The 13,625-nt window shown below is 39.9% G+C and overlaps 1 protein-coding gene and 1 pseudogene across 2 annotated transcripts in view; one reads left to right on the top strand and one right to left on the bottom strand.

The window, feature by feature from the left end:
- Positions 1 to 13,625, bottom strand: part of TLK1 (tousled like kinase 1) — a 304,401-nt gene that overhangs the window by 181,283 nt on the left and 109,493 nt on the right. The window lies entirely within an intron of this gene.
- On the top strand, positions 9,927 to 11,162 carry LOC101051862 (integrin beta-1-binding protein 1 pseudogene; annotated as a pseudogene). Its single transcript, XR_164276.4, has one exon. The product of XR_164276.4 is annotated as an integrin beta-1-binding protein 1 pseudogene (transcript).

Below are 13,625 nucleotides of genomic sequence, written 5' to 3'. Positions count from 1 at the left end.
GTGCCTGTTCAAGCAATTCTCCTATCTCAGCCTCCCAAGTAGCTGGGATTACAGGCACAAGCCACCATGCCTGGCTAATTTTTGTATTTTTTGGCAGAGATGGGGTTTCGCCATGTTGGACAGTCTGGTCTTGAACTCCTGACCTCGTGATCTGCCTGGCTTGGCCTCCCAAAGTGCTGGGATTACAGACGTGAGCCACTGCGCCTGGTCGCTAAATATCTTTAGTCAACAGTAACAAAGGCAAATGAGATACCACTCAACAGAAAAGCTAAAATGAAAAATACGAAATGTCAGTAAATATGTGCAACACTGGGAACTCCCACACACTGGTGGAAGTGGATACCGGTACCTGGTAGCAGTAACCACTAAAGCTGAAATGTACGTGTCTGTGATCCATCAGTTTTATCCTAGGTATATCCTCAACAAAAATACATACATATATTCATCAAAAGCACATGTACAAGAATGTTCATAAGACAGCACTGTTTGTAATAGCCCCAAACTAGAAACTACCTAAATAATCACCAGAATAAATAAATTGTGGAACATTCACCTTATACAACGCTACACAGAAATGAGAATTAACAAATTGCAACTAATCACAATGATGTAGATGAATTGCACAAAAATAATGTTGGACAAAGGAAGACAGACCTGAAAGGTTACATACTATGCGATTCTATTTACATAAAGTTTAGAAACTGGCAAAACCATTCTATAGGTTAAAATTTAGGACAGTGGATACCCTTGAGAGGATAGGAGGGAGGCTTCTGAGTGGCTGGTAATGTTCTGTTTCTTGGATTACATTCATGTTACACAGTACGTTTACTTTGTGGAAATTCATCAAGCTATACATTTAGATTTGTATACTTTGGTACATGTATGTTATATTTCAATAAAATGTTTAACATATGCAGTAAAAATATAGACACACCACACACACAATACAAAATTATTGGAAGTATCTAGTTAAACTAGTTGATATGGTTTGAATCTGTGTCCCTGCCTAAATCTCATATTGGATTATAATCCTCAGTGTTGGAGGTGGGGCCTGGTGAGAGGTGATTGGATCATGGGGTGAATTTTCTTCTCCATCCTGTTTTTGTGATAGTGAGTGAGTTCTCGTGAGATTTGATGGTTTAAAAGTGGCACTTTTCCCCATTTCTCTCTCTTGCTCTTATTCTGGTCATGTAAGATGTACCTACTTCCCCTTCATCTTCCACTATGACTAACAATCTCCTGAGGCCTACCCAGAAGCCAAGTGGATGCCAGCATCATGCTTCCTGTATAGCCTGCAGAACTGTGAGCCAATTAAACCTCCTTTCTGTATAAATTACCCAGTCTCAGGTATTTCTCTACAGCAGTGGGAGAACAGACTAATACTCTAGTATTTTCATACCTTGTTGGTAAAGTGGTACAAACGTTTTGGAAAGTGACTTGGATATATGTATATTCCACCTTAACTATATAACACACATATGTTCCCATTTCTGAGAATCTTTCCTAAGAAAAAAAGTCCAAAATATGGGGAAATACTGTGAATAAATATGTTTATCACAGAGTCAAAGTCAATTATAGCATATCCTGATTAGTATAGTTTTATTCAGCCAGTTGGGACTAGTTTCAAAACTTTGTTGCAACATGACAAATGCTTTTGGTATAATGTAGGGTGAAAAAGGAAACAAAATTTTATGTTCATAATTATTATAACTAAGGAAATATACAAGTTAGAATAACATGACTAAAAAGGAAAACACACAAATGACATATATGCAACTTTTTTGCCCAGTCTCATCTACTCTTGTGACCCCAAGAATCACATATGTACAGAGCTAGACAGGATCTCACTATGTTGCCCAGGCTATAGTGCTGTGGTGTCATCACATCTCACTGCAGCTTCAAACTCCTGGGCTCCAGGGATCCTCCCACCTCAGCTTTCAGAATAGCTAGACCTACGGCTGTATACCACCATGCCCAGCTAATTTTTTTTCTTTTTTCTTTTTTTTTTTTTTTTTTTTTGTAGAGACAGGGTCTCATTATGTTGCCCAGGCTGGTCTCAAACTCCTGGGCTCAATGCATCCTCCCACCTTGGCCTCCCAAAACACTGGGATTATAGGTGTGAGCCTAATGATGACTCTTAAATTTGTATCTACAGCTCACACCTTTCTCCTGAGCTCCAGGATGTTCAGAATCATCCCTATGCATCTCCCTTTGGATGTTCCATAGTTTTCTCAAATGTCTTCATCCTATATTTACTATCTTGGGTAGAAACAGGACCAGGAATAAGAACCAAGACAAGAACCTAGTTGGTTATCCAAACAAGAGACCTGGGAGTCATTCTTGATTCCCCCCAGCTCCCCATTTCCCAAATCCCCATCCCTTACCACTCCCTAAGACTACAGTGTCTCTTAAAGAGCCTTCTGAATCCATCTCCTCCCATTCATTCCATCTATCCATCCATCCTTGTTCCCTTGCCTTAGTTCAAACTTTTATTATTTCTCCTCCTGGACTGTTGCAAAAGCTTTCTAACTAGTCTTTCTAGCATTATGTGATTATTTTTTATCATTTTAATCTTGCTATCACTTGCCTGTCTTTCCAGTTTTATATCTTGTTACTCTCTCATGGGAATCCCATACTGTAGCCACACCAAAGTTATCACAGTGGCCAAACAGGTTATACACTCTGTTTCACTTCCTTTGCCTTCTTCCAGCTTGGAATTTCCTTCTACTACCTATTCTTTCCCCTACCCTTTTCCTAATTTTATTTACTTGAGCCACCATTCAAGACACAGCTGAAGCCTCTCCTTGGCTGGGGAACCTTTGGGGATCACATTTTTATATGATTGTAATCATGGGATACACTAATTCTCTTTATTTTTGTCACTAACATTAAAAGGGAGCAATGTTTTTGTTTGGCAAGGTGCTCTTCATAATTATTATTTAACATGCAATATTAAGCTCTCTATCTCCTTATTCCCGTGGTATACTAATATAATCTTTATTATATCACTTATCACTTAGTTTTATAATTATTTTTTGCATGTCCACCTCCTTCACTAGGCCCTGAGTTCCTTGAGGGCAAATACTTTTTTCATATTCATTTCTATATCTCTAGCACAGAGCCTGCTGCAAAAGTAGAAACTGACTAACTAGCCATCCTAGCAGGCGTTGATTCAGCTGATTGCTCCCTCCTTCTTAAACCTCTGTCTTTGTTTGACCCCTGAGACACTATCCTCCCACCTTGATGCCCAAAACTACCTCCCACGGGCCCTGGTTCTCAACTTTGACTGCACATTGGAATCACCTGAGAAGCTTTAAAAAAAAAACAAAAAACAAAACAAATCCAGGCCCTTTTGTATCAGAATCTTTGGGGCTGGAATCAAGATATCAAGGGTTTTAAAGCAGCCCAGGTGATTTTAATTGGGACCAGCATTGATCAGAACACTGCATGGGTTTAAAAACCATCCCTGTGCAGATTAGTTCAAAATACATGTCCCCAGCCCTGACCACTCACTGAGCTCCAACCTTAGCTATCACAGCTTCACTTGGGCTAATAACTCACATATGCAAAACAGAACTCTTGATTTTTTTGCCCCCAAACCTGTTCTTTCCCCAATTTTCCCATCTCTGTAAATGGCACCATTAGTTAGCAGTTGCTGAGGGCCAAATTCTAGGAATTTTCTGATTCTGCAGTTCCCATATCCACATAATTAAGTTCTGAGCTGCTATACATTAAAAGCATATTCCAAATGTGATCATTTCTCCTCTTCTCTGTGGCTACTACTGTAGTCTAGGTTACCATCATCTCTTACTGAGCTAAAGTAACCTCATAGTTGGTTTCCCTGCTTCCACTTCTGCATTCCTGCCCTACATTGCCCCCAGTGTCCACTGTGACTAGGCCTCCTTCTAGATCTCCGGAATCCTCTCTAAGCATTCTCTGCCTTACTCTCTGCTTCATCTCATTGGCTTAAAAAAAAAATTTTTTTTTTTTTTTTGGGAGACATAATCCCTCTCTGTCGCCCAGGCTGGAATGCAGTGGCACAATCTTGGCTCACTGCAACTTCTGCCTCCCGGATTCAAGCGATTTTCCTGCCTCAGCCTCCTGAGTAGCTGGGATTACAGGTGCCCACCACTGTGCCCAGTTAATTTTTGTATTTTTAGTAGAGATGGGGTTTCACTATGTTGGCCAGGCTGTTCTCGAACTCCTGACCTCAAGTGATGTGCTTGCCTCTGCCTCCAGAAGCGCTGGGATTACAGGCATGAGCCACTGTGCCCAACCCCTTTTCTTTTCTTTTTTGAGACAGGGTGTCACTCTGCGGCCCAGGTCGGAGTGCAGTGGCCTAATCACAGATCACTGTAGCTTTGACCTCTTACGCTCAAGGGGTCCTCCCACATCAGTTTCTGGAGTAGCTGGTCTACAGGCATACACCTGGCTAATTTTTTGATTTTTTTGTAGCGATAATTTTTTTTTTCCATGTTGGCCAGGCTGGTCTCGAACTCCTAGATTCAAGGAATTCACCTACTTCAGCCCCCCAAAGTGGTGGGATTACAGGCATTAGCCACCTCATTGTTCTTAAAGCAATTCCTCCAACAGAACAAGTACTGCTACCTCAAGAGAGAAAGCCCTTGTGAGAGACCTTGGCATACAGAATACCAGGTGTCTTGAGGGGAGGTAAGGGTGTGGTTACTGGAAAAAGAAACCAAATTAGGAACAGAGCTGGTCATCAAAGATACACTTTACCATTTTGTTCAGAATCTGTCTCTTTTTAACTAACAAAGTGATAGAAGTACAGCAATTTTTTTTTTTTTTTTTTTTTTCTGAGATGGAGTCTCACACTGTAGCCCAGGATGTAGTGCAGTGGCATGATCTCAGCTCACTGCAATCTCTGCTTCCCAGGTTCAAGGAATTCTCCTGTCTCAGCCTCCCGAGTAGCTGGGACTACAGGTGTGCACCACCACATCTGGTTTCACCATGTTGGCCAGGATGATCTCGATCTCCTGATCTCGTGATCTGCCCACCTTGGCCTCCCAAAGTGCTGGGATTATAGGTGTGAGCCACTGTGCCCAGCTGAACTACAGCAATTTTTAGATCCAAGGTCATTACTGAATAAGGCCCCCAAAAGGATTTGGGAGCATCTCCTATCAAGAATACAGTACATTTTTGAACAAAAAATTTTTCTATTAATAGCACCAATATTTTACTAACTAGCATTTTTGAATGCTTACTATATGCTAGGTTCTATATAGAGTATTTAAATGCATTATTTAATATGAGCCTATCAATAAACTCTGTGAGGTAGATAATACTGTTATTCTCATTTTGTAAGCAGGAAAACTCAGGTTTAGAGGGATTAAGGAGCTTGTCCAAGGTCACATAGATATTAAGAGAAGAAACCAGGATTGGAACCCAGGTCTGCTTGATGCCAAAGTCTGTGCTCTCAACTGTTCTGCATATGCCCTTATTTCTTTCAGTTTCCACAGATATGCTTTTTGATTTCTGGATGGAATGTCATGGGAACTTTCAGTTACAGATAGGAGCTCAAGGGAAGCTCTTTGGCTCTCACCCTTTTTTCTCCTCCATCTCTTCTGTCTTCATTGATTAAGTGTAAGACACATAGGCTTGGATGAAGACACCTCATGACAACAGCAGTAACCTTGGCTAAAGAGCAGAAACAGCAGTGGAAAGGTAACTCCAAGCCTGACAACCAAAGCAATGGAGACATAATGTTTCAAGCAAAACATTAGCTGAAATGAACTGAGAATCAGTCAGCTTTATAAGGAAAACTACAGGGAAGCTTAAGATTTTACTTGTCTAAATAGAGTCAAACAAAGCTGCTGTAATATATATTGCTCTTATCCTTTTTGTTAAGCAGTTGTAAACTTATTAAACAGAAGAAATTTAAATGTAAGTTTAAGCATTGTACCATTTTCCTGGTTAGGGGTATCGGTGTAACTTAACATTATCAAAACAGTCTTAATTTTCAAGTACATGACCTCTTACACTGATGACTATTAAATTTTAGATATGCTTTTTATTGCATTGGATAATCCAGTGCATTTTCAGTGCTGTAATTTTGATGACTCTTTCTAGGGTTCTGAGGTAGCTTGCACCTGCTCTGGTTAGTGCTTTTTATAGCCTCATCTAATAATGGGTTTGAAGACTATTCTAATATTTACTGTTACACCAGAATGGGCCTTACATTCCATGTGAGAAGATATGGAATAGCAATTACCTACTGTATAGGGAGATTGGCAATGCTACTGTGATGACGAATACAGTTGGAGTAGTGTGATTGATTTGTCCATTTCCTTAATAATCCTCATAGTCGTAATGAGTCATAGCTGTCTCTTATTCTAAATTACAGGCGCTCTTTTATTCCCAAACCAAATAAATATACATGATGACATTTTTTTTCCTTCTCATTCTCATTTCAAAGACCTAATTTTTCATAAACTAACAGCTCAGAGAATCAGACAGACATGAATTGGAATCTTGGTTGAGAGGAGAAGGTTAGAGAAGGTGTGGATTCCGAAAGGCCCGCTATTTGTCCTCTAGAGATCTTTCAGAGGCTTTGAAACATGATAGGCTCTTTATTGCTGAGTCTGACATTTAAGCAGTTAGCACCTTCTATTCCTTTTATGAGAAGAGAAGGAGTAGAGAGAAAAAGGAAGTCGTTTTAGGTCTGACAATCAAGCAGACAGTATTTGTTCTATTTATCAATTTCATTATTCACAAATAAGGAATAAGTAAAGAAGACGTTAAGGAGCAGGAGCATCTGGGTGCAGTGGCTCACACCTGTAATCCCAGTACTTTGGGAGGCCAAGGCCAGGGGATCACTTGATGTCAGGAGTTTGAAACTAGCCTGGCCAACATGGTGAAACCTTGTCTCTACTAAAAACATAAAAATTAGGTGGGGCATGGTGGCACATGCCTGTAATCCCAGCACTTTGAGAGGCTGAAGTGGGTGGATCACCTGAGGTCAGGAGTTCAAGACCAGCCTGGCCAACATGGTAAAAACCCACTTCTACTAAAATATAAAAATTAGCTGAGCGTGATGGTGGGTACCTGTAATCCCAGCTACTCAGGAGGCTGAGATGGGAGAATCACTTGAACTGGAAGGTAGAGGTTGCAGTGAATGGAGATCATGCCACTGCACTTTAGCCTCGGCAGCTAGCAAGACTCCATCTCAAAAAAAAAAAAAAAAAAAAATAGCCAGGCATAGGGGTGCATGTCTATAATCCCAGCTACTCAGGGTCACCACACTCTGGGTCTGGCCTGGATGACAGGCCAGAGAGTGAGACTTTGTCTCAGAATAAAAAAAAAATTGCCCCTCCCAGTCCCTATGTCTCAATAGGCAATATTTGTCATCAAAATTCAGATGCTAAGCTGATAAGAAGGAAAACCTTAGCATATTATCAGTTGTTTTATCCATATTGGTATCTTTCTTCTTGAGTATGGATAATTGAAATCACAGATAAGCAACATGGGAGTGATACAAAGTAAGGAGACCAATTGTTTTCTTTTTATGATTACTGGAAACAGAAGAAGGAACTGTCAGAACCGAGAAGACCACAACATGTTTTAAGTATTTCAAGTATTATGGCCTTTTACACTGATGACTACTAAATTTTATATACACTTTTTATTGCATTGGATAATTCAGTGCTTCAGTGCCATAATTTTGAATGACTATTTCCAGAGTTCTGTAGTAGTTTGTACCTGCTCTGTTTGAAGCTCTGTGTTGATGTTACAAAGTTTCAGTAGGCCAGGAGGTTTTTCTGCATTGGCTTTAAAATGAGTGCCTGTTACTGAGACACTGATTTGAGATTGTATTTTCAGTCATGTAAATTCTGCAAATGAGAATTAAAGTGTTAAAGTCTTAACACTTGACATGTTAAGACTATGTGGGCATACAAATAATGTTAAGAGGAAGCTTTTTTTTTTTTTTTTTAACTTTAGCTTAATGTTCAAAGCTGGAGAAGATGACTCTTTATGAGAAGCAAAACTGTAGGTCTAATTCAAATGTTAAAAAGTTCAGAGACTAGGGGCTTTAAAATATGATTCACTCTGATAATGATGGTTGAAGAGTTAAAGTTAGAACAGATTCATGCTGTAAAAAGCTTTGAGCAGAAGAAAGTTTCTGTTTGTATAATGAGCAAAAACAATAAAGGTTTGCCATTTGTTCTGATCTTTCAACAGAAGCTGGAAGAATTAATGTCTCATTGAAAGAAACAGTAGCTGAAACAAAATTCAATGTTTCTTTGATGATCTTAATAAACCTTCAAAATTGGTAGTTGTAAAAGGCTAACAACACCAAGACCCCAAAATTGTCAGACTCACAAATGAAACAGTAAGACCTGTTTTTTGACTTCAATTGGTATGAATCATTCCATGTGCTTAATCAATGAGGTGTCCATATAAAGATTCTGAAGCATCTGAGAAATCCAAAGTAAAAAACCAAGCCAGCACCCAAGTGCTCTATTTTTTTTGTACTTCCTAAAGCTTCCGTTCTACCACATTAGCATCAAAGAGGTTCTATCTCCTCATCTCAGTCCACTTTGGGTTGCTCTAAAGTAATGCCTGAGGGTGGGTCATTTATAAAGAAAAGAGGTTTATTTGGCTCCTGGTTCTACAAGCTATACAAAAATCTGTGATTTCAAATGGGTGTCAGCAAGGTGCCAGCATCTGCTTCTGATGAGAGCCTCAGGCTGCTTCCATTCATGGTGGAAACCAAAGGGGAACTGCTGTGTGCAGAGATCACATGGCAAGAAAGGAAGCAAGGAGAGGGAGAGGCAGCTGGCTCTTTTTACTAGCCAGCTGTTAAGGGAACTAATAGAGCAATAGCCTATTCCTGTCTAAACACAGAGAAGGCATTAACTTCTTCATGAGGGATCTACCCTTATGACCCAAACACCTCCCATTATGCCCCACCTCCAACACTAGGGATCAAATTTCAACGTGAGAGTTGAAGGGGTGGAACATTCAAACTATTGCAGTCCTCACCTCTCTCCACCTCCTCCTAATCATCAGCTGCCTCTGGGCTTACTTCCTTCCTTATCTGGCTAGAGCCCACAATCCATCTCTTCAACCCTAGTCTTGCCAAGAAAATTAACTTCCTTACTCCTTTGAAAGATCACTCACTGGATCAATCCAGTCACTGGCTTTTCACTCCTATACCTGAGCATGTAGAGAAAGATCCCAATCAGACTATCAAAAAGGAATGCTAGTGATGACTGTCTCTGGGAATAGGGCCATATGGAAATCACACTGTCTGTACTAACAAATGTAGATAGAATTAGAAAATCACTTTTTGGCAATCAGCATAATACAAATTCAGAAAAAGCTTCAATGGATGCTAATTTAGTGGGTGAAAGTAGGATGAGGAACAGAATTTTACACAGTCTCAAAGTACTTTCCCCAAATTCTTATTAATTTCAAAGGAATAGAAGAGTAATTTCTCAGTCAGAAACCTGGCATAAACCATTTTAATCAACCAATCAAATTATTACCACCAGAAACGGGACATATTAACATTGTGAGCTACTTATTAGAATGCAATAAGAACTTAGCTGCACTTGTTTTTTTTTGTTTTTTTTTTTTAGACGGAGTTTCGCTCTTGTTACCCAGGCTGGAGTGCAATGGCGCGACCTCAGCTCACCGCAACCTCCGCCTCCTGGGTTCAGGCAATTCTCCTGCCTCAGCCTCCTGAGTAGCTGGGATTACAGGCACACGCCACCATGCCCAGCTAATTTTTTGTATTTTGAGTAGAGGCGGGTTTTCACCATGTTGACCAGGATGGTCTGGATCTCTTGACTTCGTGATCCACCCACCTTGGCCTCCCAATGTGCTGGGATTACAGGCTTGAGCCACCGCGCCCGGCCAACTTAGCTGCACTTCTATGATGTTCCAGCATGATCTAGGTCTAATCAAAAGGACACTTCAGCTAAGTCTAAACTGAGAGACATTCTACAATATTATTGGTCTGTACTCTTTAAAAATATCAAGGTCGTGTAGTAGCTGCCTAGGCGCCGAAGGTTGCGGCGCTCCAACTCGGATCCTGAAGTTCGCAGCCCGGGGATGGGCTCGCGGCCGCGAGGTACATTGTTCCTGTGAAAAGCATCGTCCAGGTCAGAATGACAGGAATCTCTCTGTGCAGACCGTTGTATGTGGGACCTTTGAAGACAGTCAAATAGTGTTCAATTCTATAGGGATCTTCTCTGGATCGAGCAATGGTGGTGAAAAATGTTTCGCAAAGGCAAAAAACAACGCAGTAGTAGCAGTTCCCAAAGTAGTGAAATCAGTGCTAAGAGCAAGTCTGTAGATTCTAGCCTTGGGGGTCTTTCACGATCCAGCACTGTGGCCAGCCTCGACACAGATTCCACCAAAAGCTCAGGACAAAGCAACAGTAATTCAGATACCTGTGCAGAATTTCTAATAAAATATGTTGGTGCCATAGAGAAACTGAAACTCTCTGAGGGAAAAAGTCTTGAAGGACCCTTGGACCTGATAAATTATATAGATGTTGCTCAGCAAGATGGAAAGTTGCCTTTTGTTCCTCCAGAGGAAGAATTTATTATGGGAGTTTACAAGTATAGCATAAAAGTATTAACATCAGATCTATATAATGTTTTGCACAGGCATGCTCTCTACTTAATAATCCGGATGGTTTGTTATGATGATGGTCTGGGGGCAGGAAAAAGTTTACTGGCTCTGAAGACCACAGATGCAAGCAATGAAGAATACAGCCTGTGGGTTTATCAGTGCAACAGCCTGGAACAAGCACAAACCATTTGCAAGGTTTCATCCACTGCTTTTGACTCTGTATTAACATCTGAGAAACCTTGAATCCTGCCATCAAGTGGAAGTCAACTTCATCTGAAAGTTCAGTTGTTTTCAGTCTGCAATACTGAACTGTTACAGAAATAATGAAGTCATCCCTTGCTCTGGATTTTCTGAAGAAAATGCATTGTGTAAAATGCTGATCATTTGTTTATTAAAATGTGTCACATTAAAAAAATATATCGAGGTCATGGAAGTCAAGGAAATGCTGAAGAACTATTTCAGGGTGGGAGACTAGAGAGACATGACAACTGGGTATAACACATGGAATGGATCATTTTGCTCTATAGCAAAAAGAATATACTGAGGCCAGGTGCAGTGGCTCACACCAGTAATCCCAACACTTTGGGGGGCTGAGGCGGGAAGATTGCCTGAGCCCAGGAGTATGAGACCAGCCTGGACAACATAGTGAGACTCTATCTCTACAGAAAATTAAAAATTAGCCAGGTGTGGTGAGGACATGCCTGTAGTCCCAGGTCCTCCAGAGGTTGAGTCAGGAAGATTGCTTGAGCCCAGGATGTCAAGGCTGTAGTGAGCTATGATTATGCCACTGTATTCCAGCCTGCGTGACAAATTGAAACCCTGTCTCAAAAAATTGAAACCCTGTCTCAAAAAGGAAGAGAGAGAGAGAGAGAGAGAGAGAGAGAGAGAGAGAAAGAGAAAGAGAAAGAGAAAGAGGGGAAGGGAAAGGAAGGGAAGGGGAGGGGAAAGGAGGGAGGGAAAGGGAAGGGAGGGGAGGGGGAGGGGAGGGGGAGGAGGGAGGAGAGGAGAAGAGAGGGGAGGGGAGGGGAGGGGAGGAAGAAAGAAAGAGAACATTATTTTGATGTTGGACAAACTTGAATAGGGTCTCTGGACAAAGATATGGGAGTTATTTGTCAAATAAGTTGTCTGAAGATAAAGTTTAAAAACGTGTTTTTCCATATTAAAAATTATGACACATTACATTTACAAAAAAGAATAAGTGTAACATATGTACATTAATGACATTTAAAAATAAAAACAAACATCTATACATTCTCTAGTTTGAGAAATAGAGAATTTATCAATAGTGTTAAAGCTCCCAGTGTGTTCCTTTCCACCCTATACTATCCTGAATATATCTTATCATTTCCTTGCTTTTCTTTTAAGATGTACCATATATGTGTAAATTCCTGACTAATACTCCCTGACAAGGAAAGAAGTTTAGCTTTCTTCCTCTCTGTGCTCATTAGTTTTTTTTTATTTTCACTTTTATAAATCATCTGTTTTATCTTTTGTCCACTTTCCTATCTGGTTGGTTTTGTTCACTGATTTTTACATACTCTATAGACTATGGATATTATTTTTGTCTATTATATGTATGTTCCAAATATTGTCTTCTGGTCTGGTGCTTATCTGTTGACTTCATAACTTTTTGATTGTCTTTCATTGTATAGATGCTTTAAATATTTAAATATTGGGTCCAGTCTGTCAATAGTTTAATTTATGACCATTGGGCTTCTTACCCTATCCAGGAAAGCCTTTCTTATTTAAAGATATCCTTCTATGTTTTTATTTTTTTCATACTTTGTTCGTTTTGATGTTTAGATCTTTAATCCATCAGTAATTTATTCTTTATTTATGATGTGAGGTAGGGCTCTAAATTAACATTTTTTTTCCATCTGTAGTAGGCAGAATAATGGCTCCACAGAGCTGTCCATGCCCTAAACCCAAGACCTGTGGATATATTACTTTACATGCATAAGAGATTTTCCAGATATGGTTAGGATTGTAGAGATGAGAAGATTATCCCAGATTGTCTGGGTGGGTTCAATCTAATCACACGAGTCCTTCAAAGTGGAGAAACTTTCCTAACTGTGGTTAGAGGTTGATGTGACTGCAAAAGAATGGTTAGAGACATGTGATGTCACAGGCTTTGGAGACTGAGGAGAGGTCCAAAAGCCAAAGAACAAGGGTGGCTTCTAGAAGCTAGAAAAAGCAGGAAACTAGATTCTAACCCAAATCCCAAAAGCAATGAAGTATAATACTGACACCCTGATTTTAGCCCAGTGAGACCCATGTCAGATTTTTTACCTACTGAACAATAAGGAAACAAATTTATATTGTTTAAGCCATCAAGTTTTTGATAATTTAATAATTAGAAAACTAGTGTACCTTCCTAACCAACATCTTTTTTAAAAAATCCATTCATTTCCTACTAAATTAATATGTCTTTCTTACTGTATGTGTAATTCCTATACAATGTTGGTTTCTGAAATCTATCGTTATCCATTTATCAGAAAGGATCTCTTTTCACCATTTATAACTATGTTTTAGTTACCATTACTTTATGTTTTTAAATGTCTTGACTCCTCCCTCTCCATTTAATCCCCATCCTTACCTATTTATTTAGAATCTCATGATTTCTCCTGTTTCCTAGCATCTTAACTGCTGTCTCTGGTTTTAGCCTACTCCAGTTCATTTTCATCAGATTTCTACCCTTTAAATCATCTTCAATATAGAGTCCAGATTCCTTAGTATGGCAAATAAAAAGGATATTGGCAAATGAGACTGCCTATCTCACTAGTGTCATCTCCTGTCCCTCCCTAATACATACCATCTGCACCAGACACAAAAGGGCTTGAAGCTCACAGAGTGCACCACACTTTCAACCCTTTGTATCTTTGGATATGCTGCTGCTTCTACCTAGAATATCCTCCATTCCTCTTTCAAGCCAATTAGCACTGTACATAAAAAACTCAGATAAAGCATCAAGTTCCTGCAGCAAACTGTCCACATTCCTTGCTGTTAGATTGAGCTAGTGCCCT

The sequence above is a fragment of the Saimiri boliviensis genome, chromosome 5 (genome assembly GCF_048565385.1).
Source record: "Saimiri boliviensis isolate mSaiBol1 chromosome 5, mSaiBol1.pri, whole genome shotgun sequence".
In the NCBI taxonomy this organism is placed as follows: Eukaryota; Metazoa; Chordata; class Mammalia; order Primates; family Cebidae; genus Saimiri; species Saimiri boliviensis.
This window is presented reverse-complemented; position numbering and strand designations above follow the sequence as displayed.